The 18,032-nt window shown below is 44.0% G+C and overlaps 1 pseudogene; it reads left to right on the forward strand.

The window, feature by feature from the left end:
- Positions 1–16,586, forward strand: part of LOC115028121 (fatty acyl-CoA reductase 1-like) — a 33,683-nt pseudogene extending 17,097 nt beyond the window's left edge.
- Positions 16,587–18,032: the final 1,446 nt, after the last annotated feature.

The following is an 18,032-nucleotide window of genomic DNA, read 5'->3' on the forward strand; positions in this document are numbered from 1 at the left end:
ATGGACATCTCTTCTCTTTTTAAATTATTATTGGATTTACAGAAGAGAATTTCAAATACGCCTGTTTTGACAAGTTCACAACAGAATTAAGGAATCTTTTCCATTCATTTTCCTTTACACTTTGATCAATTGGATCAAAAATAAAGAAGAATAAAAAGATGAAATAATAACTGGAAGTATGAAAATGTACACTTTTACTTGTTATATTGTTTACTTGTTTTACCCGACATGCATCTCCTTTTTAAAGTGTATATTAAAGAGCGGTTAGGGGCAAAGCAGACATAAAATAAATGTAATAAAATCCCCCGATGAACTATATCCGTATCCTTCCCTATTGGCCATATTTCGCAGGCTTGTAGCAAACAAAAAATCCATGAAATATTTCAAAGGTCAGAGCAACTTTAATGAGCTTTTCTTTGTCTTTTGTCATTTTAGTATTAGGTTTACCTTAAAGGATGGTCAATAGTGTGTAAACAGCTGGAGGAGATGTCCCCGTGTGTGTGTGTGTTATTGATCGGGTCAAGATGAATGAAATCCAGCTTTTTTTCCCTGAAGGGGGCAGAAGGTTGGAGGCTTCGGGAGCGCTGGTGGCACACGGAGGATCATGTTCATCAGGATTACAACCTGCAGTCTGTAGATGAACTATACATAATGTAGTTCATCTACAGACTGTCTGTTTCCATATTTTCCTTCCACAGTACGACCCGTTTCTCTGCGGTTGCTGCAGTACGAGAAATGTTTCATCACAGCTTGTTGTGTAATCGTTGGTTTGACGGCTGCAGCACTGTACCTTTAGGCTTCATGTTGTTCTTGCCCCTTTTCAGAAGAACTGCGACACTTCGCGGCCTGCAGATCGTCTCAGAAATGAGGACTTGAGAATTAAATTGGACTCCTTGGCTGCTCAGAGACTTAACTATACAGAAATTGGACTTGCTTTGAGACTTGAAGGCAAAGGACAACGAAAAGTGATGAGATTGCATCAGGCAGGCCTTGCACAACCATAGCATGTGACTGCTGTAAATTCTCACTCAAAGCTGGTATTCAAATAATGGCTCTCTCGTGGCGTGCACAAATGGATGAATTAAGGTTAGTAATAAAGGCAGCGTTAAAAACAAACATTGTAGCCTACAACCGCGGCTCTCACATTATCGCTAATTGAGCATAATGTACCTTTTACACAGCACTCAGCCATGTCGTGCTCATCACTGCTCCAAAGACAGGCCTCTCTGCTGTCCAGACCTCTGCAGGGAAAAGACACATGACACAAATGCTGTGTCATTTAATGTTTAAGCATTTGATGACCTGGAAGTCTTGAGACGTGTTTTTGACTTACCCACAAGGACTTGAGACGTGACTTCTCTCAGCATCGTACTCAAAGAAGCTGATTCACTTTTCATTCCCGGCGTACTTCCTTGTGGTATTTAATGAGAACACAAAAGCCTGCAGCACCCACCATAAACTAAAGTCTTATTTCTGTCAGTTTGCACTCCTTGGCTCAGCATGAGGTCACTGTCTGAAAGACTGGAATGCGATGCCACCGCCACACCGAACGCCAAGCCCCGAAACCCCATTCCTCCGCCCGCTCGTATTGATCTTTCCAATTGAGTTGTGTACAATGGTAGCCCTCCATTTTTATTAGTGTGCAGTGATGAGCTGCTCACTGCAATGCTCGATCACTTCCCTGAGCTCTTAAGAAGCGGTGAGATTCAGGGTCGAAAGAGTTGAATAAAGATATAGTCACGTAGACATTGTCTCTCTTAAGTGGACCACTCGTGAAATCTAACACTATTTGTAGAATGTGCTTAACTAGATAAACCAGAACACTTGGTCCCTCATGCAAAATCTAATTGTGTGATTTAGTTTCGTTTAGTTCTCCTACAGTGTTCGCGGCATCCAGGAGCATTGCAACACATAAGCAGGACTCTTTAAAGCCAATGTTTCCACCTCAGACTGGAGGTTTTGGGACTTTAGTGGCACGGATGGTTAAATCTGTTTTCATGCCACTGGGACACTGCAACGGAGACGGGGATGAAGAGGAGTGGAGATGAACCCTTTTCCTCCATAATGTGCTGACAGCCCCAGGCGTTAGCCATGTCTGTCCTTCGTCACAGCTTCCCATGAGGCTCCTTGCATTTCTTTCTTCTCCCTAGACTTAGTATTTCATCCTTGAGTTTGCAACCCTGTCAGTTCTGCAGATGCAAAAATGGAAACCTGCTGGGACCTGAGATTTAATGACGACTGCTAACTTCCTCCACAATGTGTAGGCGTATGTGCCGATGCTTTATTATCAACAGTGCTGGAGGAGTTTCAGTCGCTGCTAAGAACTTTGGGAAAAACTGTTTCTTCCCCCTTTCTTAGTCAGTGATCCTGCTCACATCCCAGTATTCGACTAATTCAGAATGTCAGGAAGTGGAGGTCGTCGCTGAGGGTGCAGTTGTTTATCGCTTCGGTCTGACTACAGTACATTTTCCGGCCTGTTTGTCTTCGATTGGTGGTTTCCGGCTTACTCAGCAGGGAAAGGACAAACAGGCAGCCCAGAAACCTTGTCGGTTAAAAACCCAAAAGATATTTAGTTTACAATGATGATGCAGCTTATTCTCTAACTTAAAGTGACCATATTTAAAGTCTGCAGTTTGTCAAGAAGTTATACTGAACTTCTGAAAGAGGTTGAGTATAAGACACGTTCGCACTCTCTCCAGTTGACATTGTTCTGTTTGGTGCCACTTCTCTTGCTCCTTCTCCCTCCTCCAGTCCTGTGCTCCAGGGGAAAGGGCTCCGTTAAAGGGGCTGTGAAAAGAGTTGAGCCCAGTTAAAGGGCAGTTAGCGAGAAGAGAGGCTGTTTGAATGGCATCTCGGGTTGCTGTGCTGAAAGCAAAGGGCCATTAGTGTTGGGTTTCTGTGAAAATCAACAGAGCGGCTGCTTTAAGCGCTCTTGATGGAGGATTTATTGCCCTTTTTAGAGGAAGAAATGGCAGGGTCCAGCACAGACGAATGACAAATGGATGGCTGCATGTACAAGCCACCTCTTCAGCTTATACAAAGCAAAGTCAGTCACAGAACTGACTTTATATGTGACCTTTTATCTGTGCTTGTTCAAGGCCATGACTTTGTTTGACTGACCACAAGATGTAAAGCTAAAACACCACAGCCCTGCAGAGCGTTGAGGAAATAGGAACTGGTGGACTATTGTATTCCTGTACAAGGCAGTTTGCTCATCGCTGCCCGTGGGTCGGAGGAGGGTGTGATGGTAAATGCGAGCGATGGAAGGCTGGCACAAGAAAAGAGCCTTTTACTAAACAATCCCACAATGCCATTCTGTGCTTGTGCCCAGAACAAAGAGTGCTCTGAAGCCCACAGTGTACGTCCTTATTCACCCCTCTGACCCTGATGCACTTTCTCCCCTCTGGGACTTTCTATAATGTAACTTTGGATTAGTGGTGCTTCACAATTATCTATTTTGGTTGAATAATACTCATCATGGGCCTTCTCTTCAGCAATGTTTGACAAGCACACTCTCTGGCTGCTAGTTTAATGTTGGACTCACACACCAATGGCTCATGACGCGATTGCTTTCATATCAGATGATCAGATCAGATGATGGTGGAGGGTGAGGCAGAGAGAACACGCTCTACCTGCTGCACAGGTATGTTATGTTCTGTAGTCAGGTGGTTTTGATGTGTTGACAATGAGAGGAAGACGTCTACATGATAAGAAGTGAATACGAGATCAAGTTGTTGCCAGATACTTTTGGTATTGGCAGGTATTAAATCCTCACTTGGGGGTCCTCATTGTGACTGCCCTGTTTGAAACATTACTTATGACATCTACGAGCACTTTCCCTCCAAACAAAGAACACCATGTGTTCATAAGTTCTTCCTCAGTAGCCAACTCTTCTCGTCGTAGTGTCGAGGTGTTTCTTTATGCTGTTACTGCTGTGTTTTCTTTCTCTGTGGCGTCATGAATGAGTCTCATGTGTGGCTTTGAATATTCTAGAAACTGAGGTGAGACATTTATCTGGCGATGCACATCAACCTGACTGAACCCCCAAAAGGCCTTTTAGTTTTTATAACTGAAAATGTTTGAACTCTTATGCTATGTGACATAGTTACCAGGACTGTTAGAAGAGTTCATGTGTGTTTGCAGACTTCCTCGTCTTACAACCCACAAGGGTTTGTGGGTGACGGACCACTGACAGAATATAGGTGTTTTGTTTGTTCTAAGCTACACAGGCCGTGACGTAACATCAAGAGCTCTGTGACTCATACAGCAAAGAGGTTTTGACCAATGTTTGTGAGAAAGCTGCACTTTGAATCTCTTCTTCTACTGCCCCTCTACAGAATGTAGGTCTCTGATACTGCCAGCTGTTGGCCTCGAGCAGAGGGAGGGAGACTTATTTTTGCATTACATAATGATGGCAGGGTTATACTATCGTGCAGCAAATATTGCATGCGTCCCCCTCCCCCAGTTGGGAATAGTTCTAGGTTATGACATTACTCGCTGTAGATCAGGACTTGTGCCTAATATGGGCCGCGTGGGGTATTTGTAGAACGGCGTCACAAAGCAGAAGATTGATAGGGATGAGAACATGAATATAAACAGCTGTTTGAAGCTGTTTAATTCAACATCTGTCCTCTTCAGCAAGAGTGCTCTGCTCACTACGACAGCTGACACACACAGAGCTGCGATTTCATAATAGAGAGAGCACACACTTTGATGCCAATCCCTTCACTCACCCTCTCATCCAGCCTCTTCTTCTTCTTCTCATGCCATCTCTTACTATCTGTCTGTAAAAATGTCTTTGTGCACAGCTGCCAGAAATGTCCGCCATGTTGGCAACAGCACTCTTTGGCTTGGAACTGCACAAAGAAATGAATGACTCAATCTGACATCTGTCTGACTCTCTGCTGCCTTTGGTTAGTGTCTCCCAGTACAACACAGTGGTAAAAGTCCTGCAGGGACTCTGATGCAGGGCTTTAGGGCTCTGCAGGGTGTCGGGCAGCGAGGGTTGTGTGAGACGAGAGCTGGTAAATCTAGACGACTTATTCCCCCTCCATGTTGGAAAGTCGTCTGCAGCCCTCGGTGAGCAAGCGGCCGTGTAAAAGGTGGAATAAAATCACACAAGTGGGACTTTGTACACGTGACGGACATGTAGTGCATGAGCATATGTGTAATCATCAGTCCAAACCTCACACACAGGAGTTTAATGTGATGCCTTTTCTCTCACGCTGAACAGAGCGGCACATGTTCAGAGCACTGATAGTGTTATGTGTTCAACAGGGAGAGCATTTCTTTTCTTTGACGTTCATCAGGGAGCACGCCTTTAACTCATGGCACTGACAAATAAAACTCATTGGTCCACAACGACCGAGGTCACACCTACACACTCCCTTTAGTTGAATGAATAACCTTAAACTCTGAACTCGTTGCTGAACTTAGGTTGACTTATAGTCTTGGCTATAAGGCCATGCTGCTACTCTTAACATAAATGGTGCTTAAACTTCTATTGAAAGTCTCCCCAGGGGCTCATTTTATTTGAGCGAGCCTGTTGTGTTTCCATATGTGTGTGTTTTTAGTAGCTACTAAGAGAGGTGGAGATAAAGCAAATGGTGTCTTGTGAGAACGCTGCTGATGTTTCTCTGTTGGTGTTTTCTGTCTGGCAGCTTTTCGACCGAGTGCGGGAGGACAACCCCGACTTCCACCAGAAGATCATCCCCATCAGCAGCGAGCTAACGCAGCCCTGGCCTCGCCATCAGCCCCGAGGATGTCGAGAGGCTCTCCGCCTGCATCAACGTCGTCTTCCACTGCGCTGCCACCATCCGCTTCGACGAGCCGCTCAAGTGAGGATCGGATTTAATGCGTCAACACAAACACTCTAAACTCTAAACTCTAAACACACTCCCTGATTCAAAAATATTTGAAAACCATTTTGATTTCAAACTCATTTCTCTGAACTGAATAATTGAGCAGAGAACATGCCCAGCTTCTGGTTATTGTTGGGTACGGGGGCACTTCATGTTGTGAGAATCTGCAGCTCACTGAACAGGATGCACAGTTGTTTTGATGTAAATCAAAGAGGAAGTAAGGGTGTGGAGAAATGAAGCGTTTACAAAACCAAATAATACGTGGTTCCTTCTTCATTCAGGGAGCCACACTGTGCACAAAAGCTTGTGCGATCAACTCAGAAGAGATCGACATTTAGAAGATAATAATGAGACATGTGGGAGGTTTGGAAACAGTATTACGATCCTAATGAGTGTTTTTAGATGTAAGCATGTAATCTGGTGATTAATTGTAACGTGTTCATTAGGCTCTGTTTGGCCTGTGATGACTTCCAGCTCCAGTGTGGACGTTGTGTCACTCATCTGCCTCAGGCTCCTCGCTGTTATTGGATAATAGTGGGCACAGTGCATTACTGTATATATAATGTTGACCTAGTTATGTATTTTCTTGCTCCAGCTGATCAGTCCAGTAAGTTTTTGTCAGCGTCGCTCCTTCCTGTAACGCAGTGACCTCCGTGTGCCCTGTGGCTGCCCTCAGGGTTTATTCATGAATGCATCGCTAACCCGGCAGTGTGTCTGAAGATATCTAGTTTGAATTCATTTAAAGTAACAAGATAAATACAAACCCACGTAGCCTAATGATGTTGTCCAATTGATCTCGTTCAATTGGGTTGATTCTGCATTTTACAAAGTCAGGAAACAATTCTCCATCTATGGTGTTAAATCCAAAATGCCTCCTCTCTGCTTCGCCTGAAGTGCTTTTCCAGCGGAGTAATAAGAGTTAAAAATAATGTTTAGTGCTCACCCATTAATAATCCACTTTCAGCATTTTTGCATTCTTCCCTATTGTATTGAGTTTGTTTGCCTCTCAAACGTCGGCCTGAAGCTTTGGCTTGCTGGTGTCAGGTAGCCATACCACAGAGAGCTGCATCGCTGGCCTTTAACTTTAATGGCCGTCTGTCGGTGGATTGCTGTCAAACGGCTGCAGCGGCTAATGCTAACACCGCGCAGCTTGGAATGCATTGACTTTTAGTTGTGCTGCTCTGAGGTCAGTACAGACAGCAGGACATCCATCTGTTGACGCTGCCTACAAGTTTATACCAACATATACAAACATGTTCTGCGACTTCTTCTTTGTGTCTTTAAGTGTACATATCCCAGCGTTGATGCAGGCTTTAATTATGAAGATTACAAACAAATCATCTGTTTTCTCGAATTAACTTAAATCAAAGCTTTCAAACACTAAACCTCAATTTAGATATAAATACAAATCATCAGAAAGTTGTTGAGTTTGGACTCATTACAGTCTCAACTATAAGTTGATGATAATAATAAATCTTTATTTATAGAGTGCTTTTTATGATATTCAAAGACTTTAGGTGAAAAGTATTCTAGATAACTAAAAGCACATCTAAGGCTGAAGGTAGCACACAGGACATTAGATCAGAGTGACGTGTGAGTGAGAAACTGCCCACACTGCTTGTTACACAACCTTTTATCATCAAGGTCACAGTTCAGTTAGTGTGACTGCAACTTCATGAATGTAAAAATAGACAACGCCGTCAAACTGTCTGGTTTATCTGGTTTAAGGAACAGACATGACGCACCAGGATGAGCGGGAAATCAGAAAGTGTGCTGAAAAGCAATTTATGCATCGTCCACTTGATCTAATGTGCAGTGCGTTAATTGGTTAGTTAAAAAGACATTATACTAAGGCCATTCATGCACTGTGTGTGTCATGCCTGTGTGGAGGTAGATTACTCCACGTCTGCTGGGTGTTTGGAGGCGGGACTCCCATTAGCTTTGAGTCGCTGCTCGGTGAAGCTGCGGCGCTGAACTCCTCACAGCTTTTTATTGATCTGCTTTCTCTTCTCTCCCCGTCCTGTCTGCGGCCGCTGCTTCCGTTCCATCTTTCACTCCGAGTGGCCTTCACCTTTTTCTTTTTTCATTCCACTCTTTATCTAGCTTTCACTCCCATGCTCACCGTTTCTCTCTCGTCCCTCCCGCCTCTGTCATCCCTCAGAGTCATTACTCATGTGTTGGCCGGCAGCCTTGTAAGCAGTGCCGGGGCATAAATCAGACGACTCTGTTAAAGGTTTCTCACTCGGTCTTTATCCTCTGCACATCTTTATCCACCTCTTTTAAAGGATCATTCCTATATGGTGTACTCGCCAAGAGTCACAAACACAACCAGCGTTTCTTTACTGTTCTATGTTAACAATTCACGAACCAAGATGTAACACGAGGATAGTTTGAGGTCATATTAGAGCTTTGCAGTTCTCTCGTTGTTGCAGTCAAATCCTAAAAGCAAAAACAGGAAGTGTCACAGCGCTGCGTCGATCTCTCTGTTTTCTTGCGGTCGCCTCGAGGCAAATAATGGACTCTGAATGCTGTCGCCCTTCATACCACTGGATGTGTTGGTGTGTGTTGCCTTCAGGATCTGGATCAAACCAGAACCACAGTTTCTCTCAATTCTTTAGGAAAACATTTTGTAATAATTGTGCTTCTGTAATCTGAGTTGTTGACCGCTGTAATATCAGTGGAAAGACTTCACAACACTCGCAACAACAACACTGTACTGAAACAGACTTCTCTTCTTTGGCAGACATGAGATTTGATAAAGGTTAATTACTGCTGGCATGTACTCTGCATCAAGTGTTTTCTGAAGTGCTCACGGCTGGATGAGTGGAAGAATCAGCTGAAAGCGGCGTTCAGTGGAAATAATGATGAGTCCAACACATTTAAGAGGAGAGCAGATGTTTCCCCCGCTCGTTGTCTGTCGTCCTATCTCCTCCCCTGTTTGGTTTCTGTCGTGTCGTCCCGCTCCGGCTTATAATCGTGTTCTGCAGACTCTTAATAGTCTGCAAATTCTCAGTTGAATGGAAAACACTCAGTAGTCAGCAAACACAAAGGTGCTGGCATGCAAATACTCAAACGGTGATATTAACAATCTGGAAAATACACACACACACACACACATTTAATCTCAAGCACACAAACCTTTCACTCCCACACACGCACTCTTTCGCACACCCTTTCCTCCCACGCACGCCCTTTGACAATGTTTATCTCTCTTCTCTCCCGCAGACACGCCCTGCAGCTGAATGTGATCGCCACACAGCAGCTCCTCAGCCTGGCCAAGCAGATGCACCACCTCGAGGCCTTCATTCACATCTCCACCGCCTATGCAAACTGCAACCGCAAGCACATCGACGAGGTCATCTACCCGCCACCCGTCGAGCCCAAGAAGCTCATCGAGTCTCTTGAGTGAGTGGATGAAGGGCTGGTGTTTGTGCCCCGAAGGCGAGGGATCAATTCTAGTTCAGTTTCATATCGAAATGCTGATCCAGCACACCGTCTCTGATGCCAGAGGAGAGTTAATGAGATGTTTTCTTCCCCCAGTACTGATACGCGTTTTCTCAACAAACCAACAAGTCAGTGTTTTACTGATTTCCTAATTAGTTCAGAAAATCCAGAAGACAACAGACTGAAACTAAAGCTGATACAATTCTGCAAACATACACGCACTGTTAAAGCCCTTATGAAGCACTTCTTAATGCTAATAGTGCACAAATGGGTCAAACATCAACATGGAATACAAGCTGCGCTTCTCTGACCTTCATGTCTGTCTTCAGGTGGATGGATGACGGCATCGTGCGCGACATCACGCCGCGGCTCATCGGCGAGAGGCCCAACACGTACACTTACACCAAAGCCCTGGCGGAGTACGTGGTGCAGCAGGAGCAAGACGAGCTCAACATCGCCATCATCAGACCCTCCATCGTGGGAGCCACCTGGCAGGAGCCTTTCCCTGTGAGTCCAATGTTTCTCTTAGACGTTGTACTGAAACATATGCCTGTGGTAAATGGTCATTTGAGTGACTCGGGGTCACGTTCTCCTGATCTCCGTGCTCCTCCTGTGGCAATAAAACGAATGGAAATAAGATATTGATCGACGTAATCCTGCACAGGTCAAATCCTGCTCCCCCTGTGGCTTATATCTGAAGGATTAAAGCAAATTGGTTAATATTTTAGCTGAAGACCTGTGGGCGTCAGTCGGCTCAAACAGCTGTTGGTGGTGAGGGGGGCTGAAATGGGAGACGCAGTGCGGGAATACGCTGACACACTGAATGTCACATTGAGGGTGGGACGTTGAGGAGTGCAGAGAAGTTCATGTAAAGGCCAGAGGACCTAGACTCTGAAAGTTGAACATTGCACTTCTTCCATGATATTAAGATGCTTTGAGTCAAGCTGCTGGTGCTGCCGGCGTCCCGACACTTTCAACATTTGCATTTCATTTAAATCACTTTGCACTTACTGCAAGAAGTAAATAAAAAATGGCAGCCCTCTATTTGACTTTTTAAACACTCAATCTGTCATTCTTTACAGATTTGTTCACATAATTGAAGCTTTAACTTGGCGAAAGAACAATCTAGTAATGTTTAAATCAAAATAAAGGCTTTATTCTCAACAACATTAGGGATGTATGTGAAACCTTTTGCAACATTAGAAAACTAACGTGTTTCCTAGTGCTGTGAAGATGTTTTATAACTGAGGAGAGAGTGGAGGCAAGGATGCTGCAATGTGGGTCAGAAATAATGATCTTCTCTTTTAGAGACTTGCACTTCACGAGGATATCTTTATGTCCTTAGGCTTAAAGATTATTGAAAAATAATAGCGTTTCCATTGGCTGTAGGTGATTCTGCCTTTTTTTTTTTTTTTTTAAAGGGACAGTTCAAATAATATGTTAAAATAATAAACTGTCCCTTGTTGAGCTTGTTTACTGTTGCAGTGAGATGAGAGCTTCTCTTTTAAGGTCGTTCAAAACGTTCCCGTGAAATAATCAAAGGTGCCGTGAGAGATTTAGATACGATGCTGCCTAAATGAAAATACAGCAAGAAATCAGGGAAGTCCTTGTTTCTCTGGCATCAGGGCGATGCAGGCCTTGTGCGGCTCTGCCTTCAGTTGTAAGCCCGGCCTGGCATCGTCTCTTCAAAAGGCCTCACTCACGCTTGGCCATGCAATCGCCTTGGCAGCTTGTGCCAGTAGGCGCTGTGAGGCGAGGGGGAGAGGGGGGGGGGATGGGACTGTCTATTTATATGATTGTGTTTATGTGTGCTGGGTTTACAACCACAATATGCATCCAGTTGTGTGACTCCATGTCGACCAAGAAGACGACCAACATGTTGATGCAAAATATAAAGTCAACGATCTATCTGCCACTTTATCCGGGCATGACGCCATCAACAGATTGTAGCTGCTGCTGAAACCCCCCCCTCTGGCCTGTTCATCTTTGCTCTTTATCTGCACCAGAGCATATTATTAGACTCTGGACAAGCCTCAGCCTCCACCCAACAATGGCTCTCCAGCCCCCACGTTGGAAACTGCTGCAGTCTGTAAACCAGTGGTTTCATCCATTTTTAATGCACTCTAATTGAAGTCGACAATCACGGCTTCCCGGCGTCCCCTTGTTCTCCCACCACAGGAAGTAACATCACCTTCACACGTCACATAGGTCACCTCATATCTTGATCACGATGTATATCACGATGTATAGCATCTTTTTAGGTCATTCAAAAAAATAAATGATGTATACATGTTCGCATACAAATGTTTCATCTCTAAAGGATTTACACGTTTCCTCTTCTCTTACACTTACAGGGTTGGATCGACAACTTCAACGGGCCGAGTGGAGTCTTCATCGCCGTAAGTAAAAGCGTTACTTTTAAAGCTTTTAGACGCACAGACACGTGTTGGAGTCGTACGACTGAGCGTTCTTCTGTAATCAGGCTGGAAAGGGGATCCTGCGCACCATGAGAGCCAACAACGACGCGGTCGCTGACCTGATCCCCGTGGACATGGTCATCAACCTCACACTGGCTGCTGGCTGGTACACTGCGGTCCACAGGTTGGTGCCAGACCCAGTTCTGAATATATCTGGTTCTTCTTAGTGCGCACTGTGTGTGTGAATGTGTAGATTTCTATCATCTATTCATCTATGTGCATATTTATATACGCTCGTCAAGCATCTTTAACCTTTACCTGACAATAGTCTTTAATTAGTGTGCTGAACTTATTTTGTGTTTAATGCTATGCGTCTACATAAAGCTAAATTATAAGACTGGAATACTTCCTGACATAATGAACCCAGACCACAGATGCAATTCAAACTGTTAGTTTTGCTGGTAGAAAGTTTCTGCTGGCACGCTGTTGGAAAGCCATTAAAATGTAACAAGCATCTTTATTGCCTAAAGTCTAAAGTTAGAAAAGAAGTGAGAAAAGCAAGAAAAGGTACTTTGTGATGAGGGTCCAACAGTCCAAACTGTAAAATCTGGTGCTGCTACAGAAGCAGCGGTCGCATCAACAGATAATGAAGACGTGTGTGTCCTCCAGGCTACAACACACACACATCTGAAGGAGAACAAACAAGCTTTTGGTTGATATTAACAGATACATTTGGGAAACGTGGGGGGGAAAGAATCTATTGTATCCGTGAGGGTAAAGTAAACCAGCCAACCAGACTGAAGTTGGTAAAATAATTAGCCAGTCTGTGCAAAGGAACGGACTATTTGTGGGTCGTGACGAACGTTTTCCTTGGAAATGTCTCAATCACTACTTCAGATTTCATGCTGGAGAGAATGTGTGGCGGGGGGGGGGGGGGGATCTGAGTGGAACACTATGATAATATCATAGATGTAGAATAATAGCTACAATAAACCTAAAAATATTGTGGTTTTTATATCTGAAATTACAAACAAATGTATTTCATAAAGGGGAAAATGGATGATGGCTCACAAATGTAGTAATGCATGAAGATTACCAGCTGTGAGGTGTTTATGTACCTGACCACCTGTACTTACTTTCAGAAGGAAAACAGAAAAACAGAAAGATGAAAGTTAAGTATTGACTCCTCTTGTGTTATAATATACACTCAACGACCTGTAACTTAAAGCACTATAGTGTCACAGCTTCCTACTGGTGCAGACCATCTGTTTGTGTTGGTATTATTATGATCTTCTTCTCCCACACCTTGCAGACCTAAATCAGCTCTGGTGTACAACTGCACGACCGGCGGCATCAACCCGTTCCACTGGGGAGAGATCGGTAGGCACATTGTTTGTTGTCTTCCTTAAAGGTCGTAGAAAGCTGTCGCTGCAGGCGGATATTTATGGAGCGGTTTTGTCTGCGCCTGCTGGAATGAATCCTACAATTAGTTCCCCCGATCATCCTTATGTCAAATCAATACGCCGGTGTTGTGACATAACCGCCCTGTGATGTAGTCGAGTTGTTTGTGGTTGGGGCTCTTGTGGAGAGAGTCTGCCACCTGCTGGTGTGTGTGTGTGTGTGTGTGTGTGTGTATGTGTGTGTGTGCTAAGATGGTGCACACGGTAAATGTTCTACTTTACTAACGTTAGCATGCTGACGTTAGCATTTAGCTCAAAGCACCACTGTGTGCCAGTACGGCCTCACAGAGCGAGCACAAACGTATTCATGAGCTGTCTCTGATCTCATCTTTCAAATAGTTTAAACATGTCTGTTATTACATCCTACCATGTTTGTTATTAGTATCCCTATCTCTCTGCTCTTAATGCAGATGTGTTTAGGTGCAGTTGACATGAATTGGTGCCGCTCGGAGCCTTTATGGTTTGTGATAACTGAGGTCACGATAACGGCGATGAAAAGTGAAACCGTGCATTGTTTCCACCGCAGCAGTCAGCTGATGCAGTGGGTTTACAGGGCTGTGGATGTCAAGCTGGTGGGTTGACAAGGGACCCTCTCTTTCCCATTTCCCTCTCAGATTAGCAAACATGCTCGCTTCACCCAGGAAATTACTACCAGATGGCTCGTAGCGGGATTAAGTCTCATCGCTGCAACTCGCTGCAATGGAAGAGGAACCGTGTTCTCTCTAATCTCGCCGGCCCCAATGAGATGTAGGAATGAAGCTAATCTAAACCACAATGGTCAGAGGAGAGCAAAAGACTTCAGATGAAATGGACCCAATGATGAGTTATGAAATATAAACAAGGAGGCTCCAGCTCCTTGTTGCTTGCAAAGAATTGTGGGTACTTTAGCCCTCTTTAGTTTCTCGTCACTCTCCCAGAGCTCGGAGGGCAGCTCAAGGTTAGCGGCGGTACTCCAGGCGGCGAGAGGGGCCGAGCCACAGCTGGCTGTCACCTCGGATCTGCTCATCTCTGCCCCTGCAACCACTACATGTCTGTTTCCATGGAAACGAACGGTGCAAGGCCTAGTTTGCGTGCTGAGTGTGATGTAATGTCTGCGGTCACATGGCTGCTCTCTGCATCAGTGGATGCTGCTGCTGGATTCTGGGAGGATAAGGAGGAGGAGGGAGGAGGATAAGGAGGAAGAGGGAGGGAGGGGGGGTGTGCTGCCCAGTGGGGGGGGGAGTCATTGTGGAGCTGCTTTCTGCCTCCCCAAGAACCAGAGCTGAAAGTCACGTTGAGATTAAAGACAGCCGTGGCTCCTGGAAGTCATGATCCTTGAATATATGTGTTTATTACCGTTACAGTCAAGTCACAAAGCCCACAAATAAATACCTGGTGACACTCACACACACACTCACACACTCACACACACACACACAGACATTTCCAGCTCTTTGTATTTGTAAACCGAGTCGGACCTTAACAGGTTTTATTGTACAGCTGATGTAATCAGAGAGAAATTCAGTTTGTGTCGTCTAATTAATCCTCTAAACGATGCACTATTTTTGCAGAGCACCATGTGATGTCGTCCTTCAAGAGGAACCCGCTGGATCAGGCTTTCCGTCGGCCCAACGCCAACATCACCTCCAACTACCTGATGAACCAGTACTGGATCCTGGTCAGCCACAAGTTCCCAGCCCTCATCTACGACTTCGTCCTGCGTCTCTCTGGACAAAAGCCGCAGTAAGACTCACCGCTATCTGTCCTACTTGAAATCTAAGAGAAGTGTGTGGTGACCTCTGACCCTACCTCCTCTCTCTCTCTCGCTGTAGGATGATGCGCATCTTCAACCGTCTGCACAAGGCCATCGGCCTGCTGGAGTACTTCAGCAGCCGGGACTGGGAGTGGAACTCTGAGAACATGAGCATGCTGATGAGCCAGCTAACCCCAGAGGACAGGAGGGTACGCTCGTCCACAAACATGTTCTGCTTTCTAAACTTATTTAGGAACCAGATTTCTTTTTGACCCAGTCTGAATGCTTCATCTGAAATATAAATAGTGGTTATAAACGGCGTCTCACCCACCTGACGCTCTACTCAGGTTACAACAAATTTAAGGTACAGTTAAAGCACACTTCAGTCCTTAAGTACTTCTACTGTCACGCCACTTTATACTTATATTTTACTACATATCAGATGGAAATATTGGACTTTTTATTGTTTTTAAATGACCAGTCATACAAAGCATGAATAATTGCTGTAGCTTAAACTACCCAGTAGTAAATAAAGTCGTTAAAATTGGCTCCACATTGAAGACATGTGATTGAGAGACTAAGCAGTCTGGAGAATCTCCCCTCTGCTCTCTTCATTATAATAGTGTGAGGGAGTCTGTTGCTCCATCTAGTGAGGGAGAGGGGGATTTCACTTTGTCTGGACTCCCTGCTCACCATCTTTTCTATCTTGCAGACCTTTAACTTTGATGTGCGCCAGCTGAACTGGCCCGAGTACATTGAGAATTATTGCATCGGCACCAAGAAGTACGTCCTGAATGAAGACATGTCTGACATTCCTGCTGCCAGGCAGCACCTGAGGAAGTAAGTCGACAATACAATGCAACATGGAGACACAAAGACACAAAGAAACATCATTCAGTTCAGCAGAGATGAACTTTGCTATCACATTATGCATACATGTCTCAAGAAGAACAGCTTTCTTGTCATTTTATTGCAACATTGTCTTAATAACAATCCTTTTTTGGAGAAAAGTCAACTTAAACGCAAAAATAAAAACTTTTAATGGCATAAAACACAAGATAAATTAGCTGATGGTGGTGACATAAGAGACTTCAATCACTTGCATACAATGTTTCATCATTCTCTCTGCATGTTTAAAACCTTCACGTGACTTCCTGTCTCGTTCCTCTTCCCCAGACTGAGGAACATCCGCTACACCTTCAACACCCTGTTAGTCGTTTTCATCTGGAGAGTGTTTATCGCTCGCTCCCAGATGGCCAGAAACATCTGGTACTTTGTGGTCAGCCTCTGTTTCAAGTTCCTCTCCTACTTCCGCGCATCCAGCACCATAACCAACTGAGTCTTCCTCGCCACCTCATTGCAGAGACGGCAGCCCTCGCCTTTAGCTGTCAGCAGCATGCAACATCTGAGACTCTGACCGTCCACGAAGGACACTCTAAATCCTCCTTTCTGTGTGGATTAGCTGGGGGCTCTCGACAGGTGGGAGGCTGCAGTTGTGTGAAGCACTCCAAAGGGATAAAAGAGGTCTGCGAGCCATGAATTATTTGTTAAGTTTGGAAATGTTTCATCAGTACCTGCACTGTTCAGTCACCAGACTCCGTCCAAAAGAAAAGTGTTCATTTTGTACCCACCGATTTCGTCTCAAAGCGGCCAATTATATATGCAACAATAAGCCTTTTGTGTGACTTCCATTTCTTCTCCACCTCATCTCTTCCATCCTCTTGAATCTAGGTACATTGCCTTGCCTTGTGATTATTATTTTTTTCATACTTGAAATACGGCAGTGCTTCACTGGAGGACGATTTCTATAAGATTATTTTGGTTCTCTGTTTTTTACTGTGAGGATTTCCAATTCCTCTCTTTAATACGCAGTTGATTTGGATGTCTGTATGTCTTGCATTACGTGCATCTACTGCCTTTTGAAGATTACATCCAAAAACTGGTAAGCTGTCTCGAGGCCAATCTGCAGATTGAGACTAAAAACTTAAGTTCTGACCACACAAGACGACAGTATCACTACATATACCGAAACATACAAATCTGCCATCTAGGTTGTCACTTTTTTCCCGTCGCAAACCATAATGTCACCATGTCTCTGAACGTAAACCTTTGTTTGTTTGAATGCTCATCCACTTTTTGCCTGTTTTGTACAGCAGTTTGTACTGAAACTAAGTTTACTACTTTTACATCTTTATACTTGCGTCTAAGGCTCGTCTGATATATGTGGTAGACCTTGGCAGTGTATTATATATATATATATATATATATATATATATATATATATATAATATTTTAATATAATATATTTATATATATAATATATATATAATATATTTATATATATAATATAATATAATTAAATATATATATTTATATATATAATATACTCTATCACTATAAATATTTATATATATACTCTCCTATTTTAATATATATATATAATATTTTAATCTAATTACATATTTTTAATCTCCCCTATAATCTATATAATTTTCTCATATACTATATATCTTTTAATCTACTTTATCATCTATACTATGTTTCCTCTCTTATATCTCCCTGCTCCTCTCTTTCCTCTCTCTCTCTCTCTATTTCCTCTCTCTCTCTCTCTCTCTCTCTCTCCTTCCTCTCTCTCCCTCTTTCCTCTCTCTCTCTCTTCTCTTTCCTCTCTCTCCTCTTTCTCTCTCTCCTCTTTTCTCTCTCTCCTCTTTTCTCTCTCTCTCTTCCCTCTTCTCTCTCTCTTTTCCTCTCCTCTTTTCTCTCTCTTTCTCTCTCTCTCCCCTCTTCTCTTCCCCTCTCTCTCTCCTCTTTCCTCTCTCTCTCTCTCCTCTTTCCCTGTTCTCTCTCTCTTCCCTGTTCTCTCTCTCTCTCTTCCTCTCTCTCTCTCTCTCTCTCTTCCCTCTCTCTCTCTCTCTCTTCTTCCTCTCTCTCTTCTCTCTCTCTCTCTCTCTCCCCTCTCTCTCTCCCTCTCTCTCTCTCTCCCCTCTCTCTCTCTCTCTCTCTCTCTCTCCTCTTCTCTTTCTCTCTCTCTCCTCCTTCTCTCTCTCTCTCTCTCCTCTCTCTCTCTCTCTCTCTCTCTTTTCTCTTTTCTCTCTCCTCTCTCTCTCTCTCTCTCTCT

Source organism: Cottoperca gobio, chromosome 23 (genome assembly GCF_900634415.1).
Source record: "Cottoperca gobio chromosome 23, fCotGob3.1, whole genome shotgun sequence".
Classification (NCBI taxonomy): domain Eukaryota; kingdom Metazoa; phylum Chordata; class Actinopteri; order Perciformes; family Bovichtidae; genus Cottoperca; species Cottoperca gobio.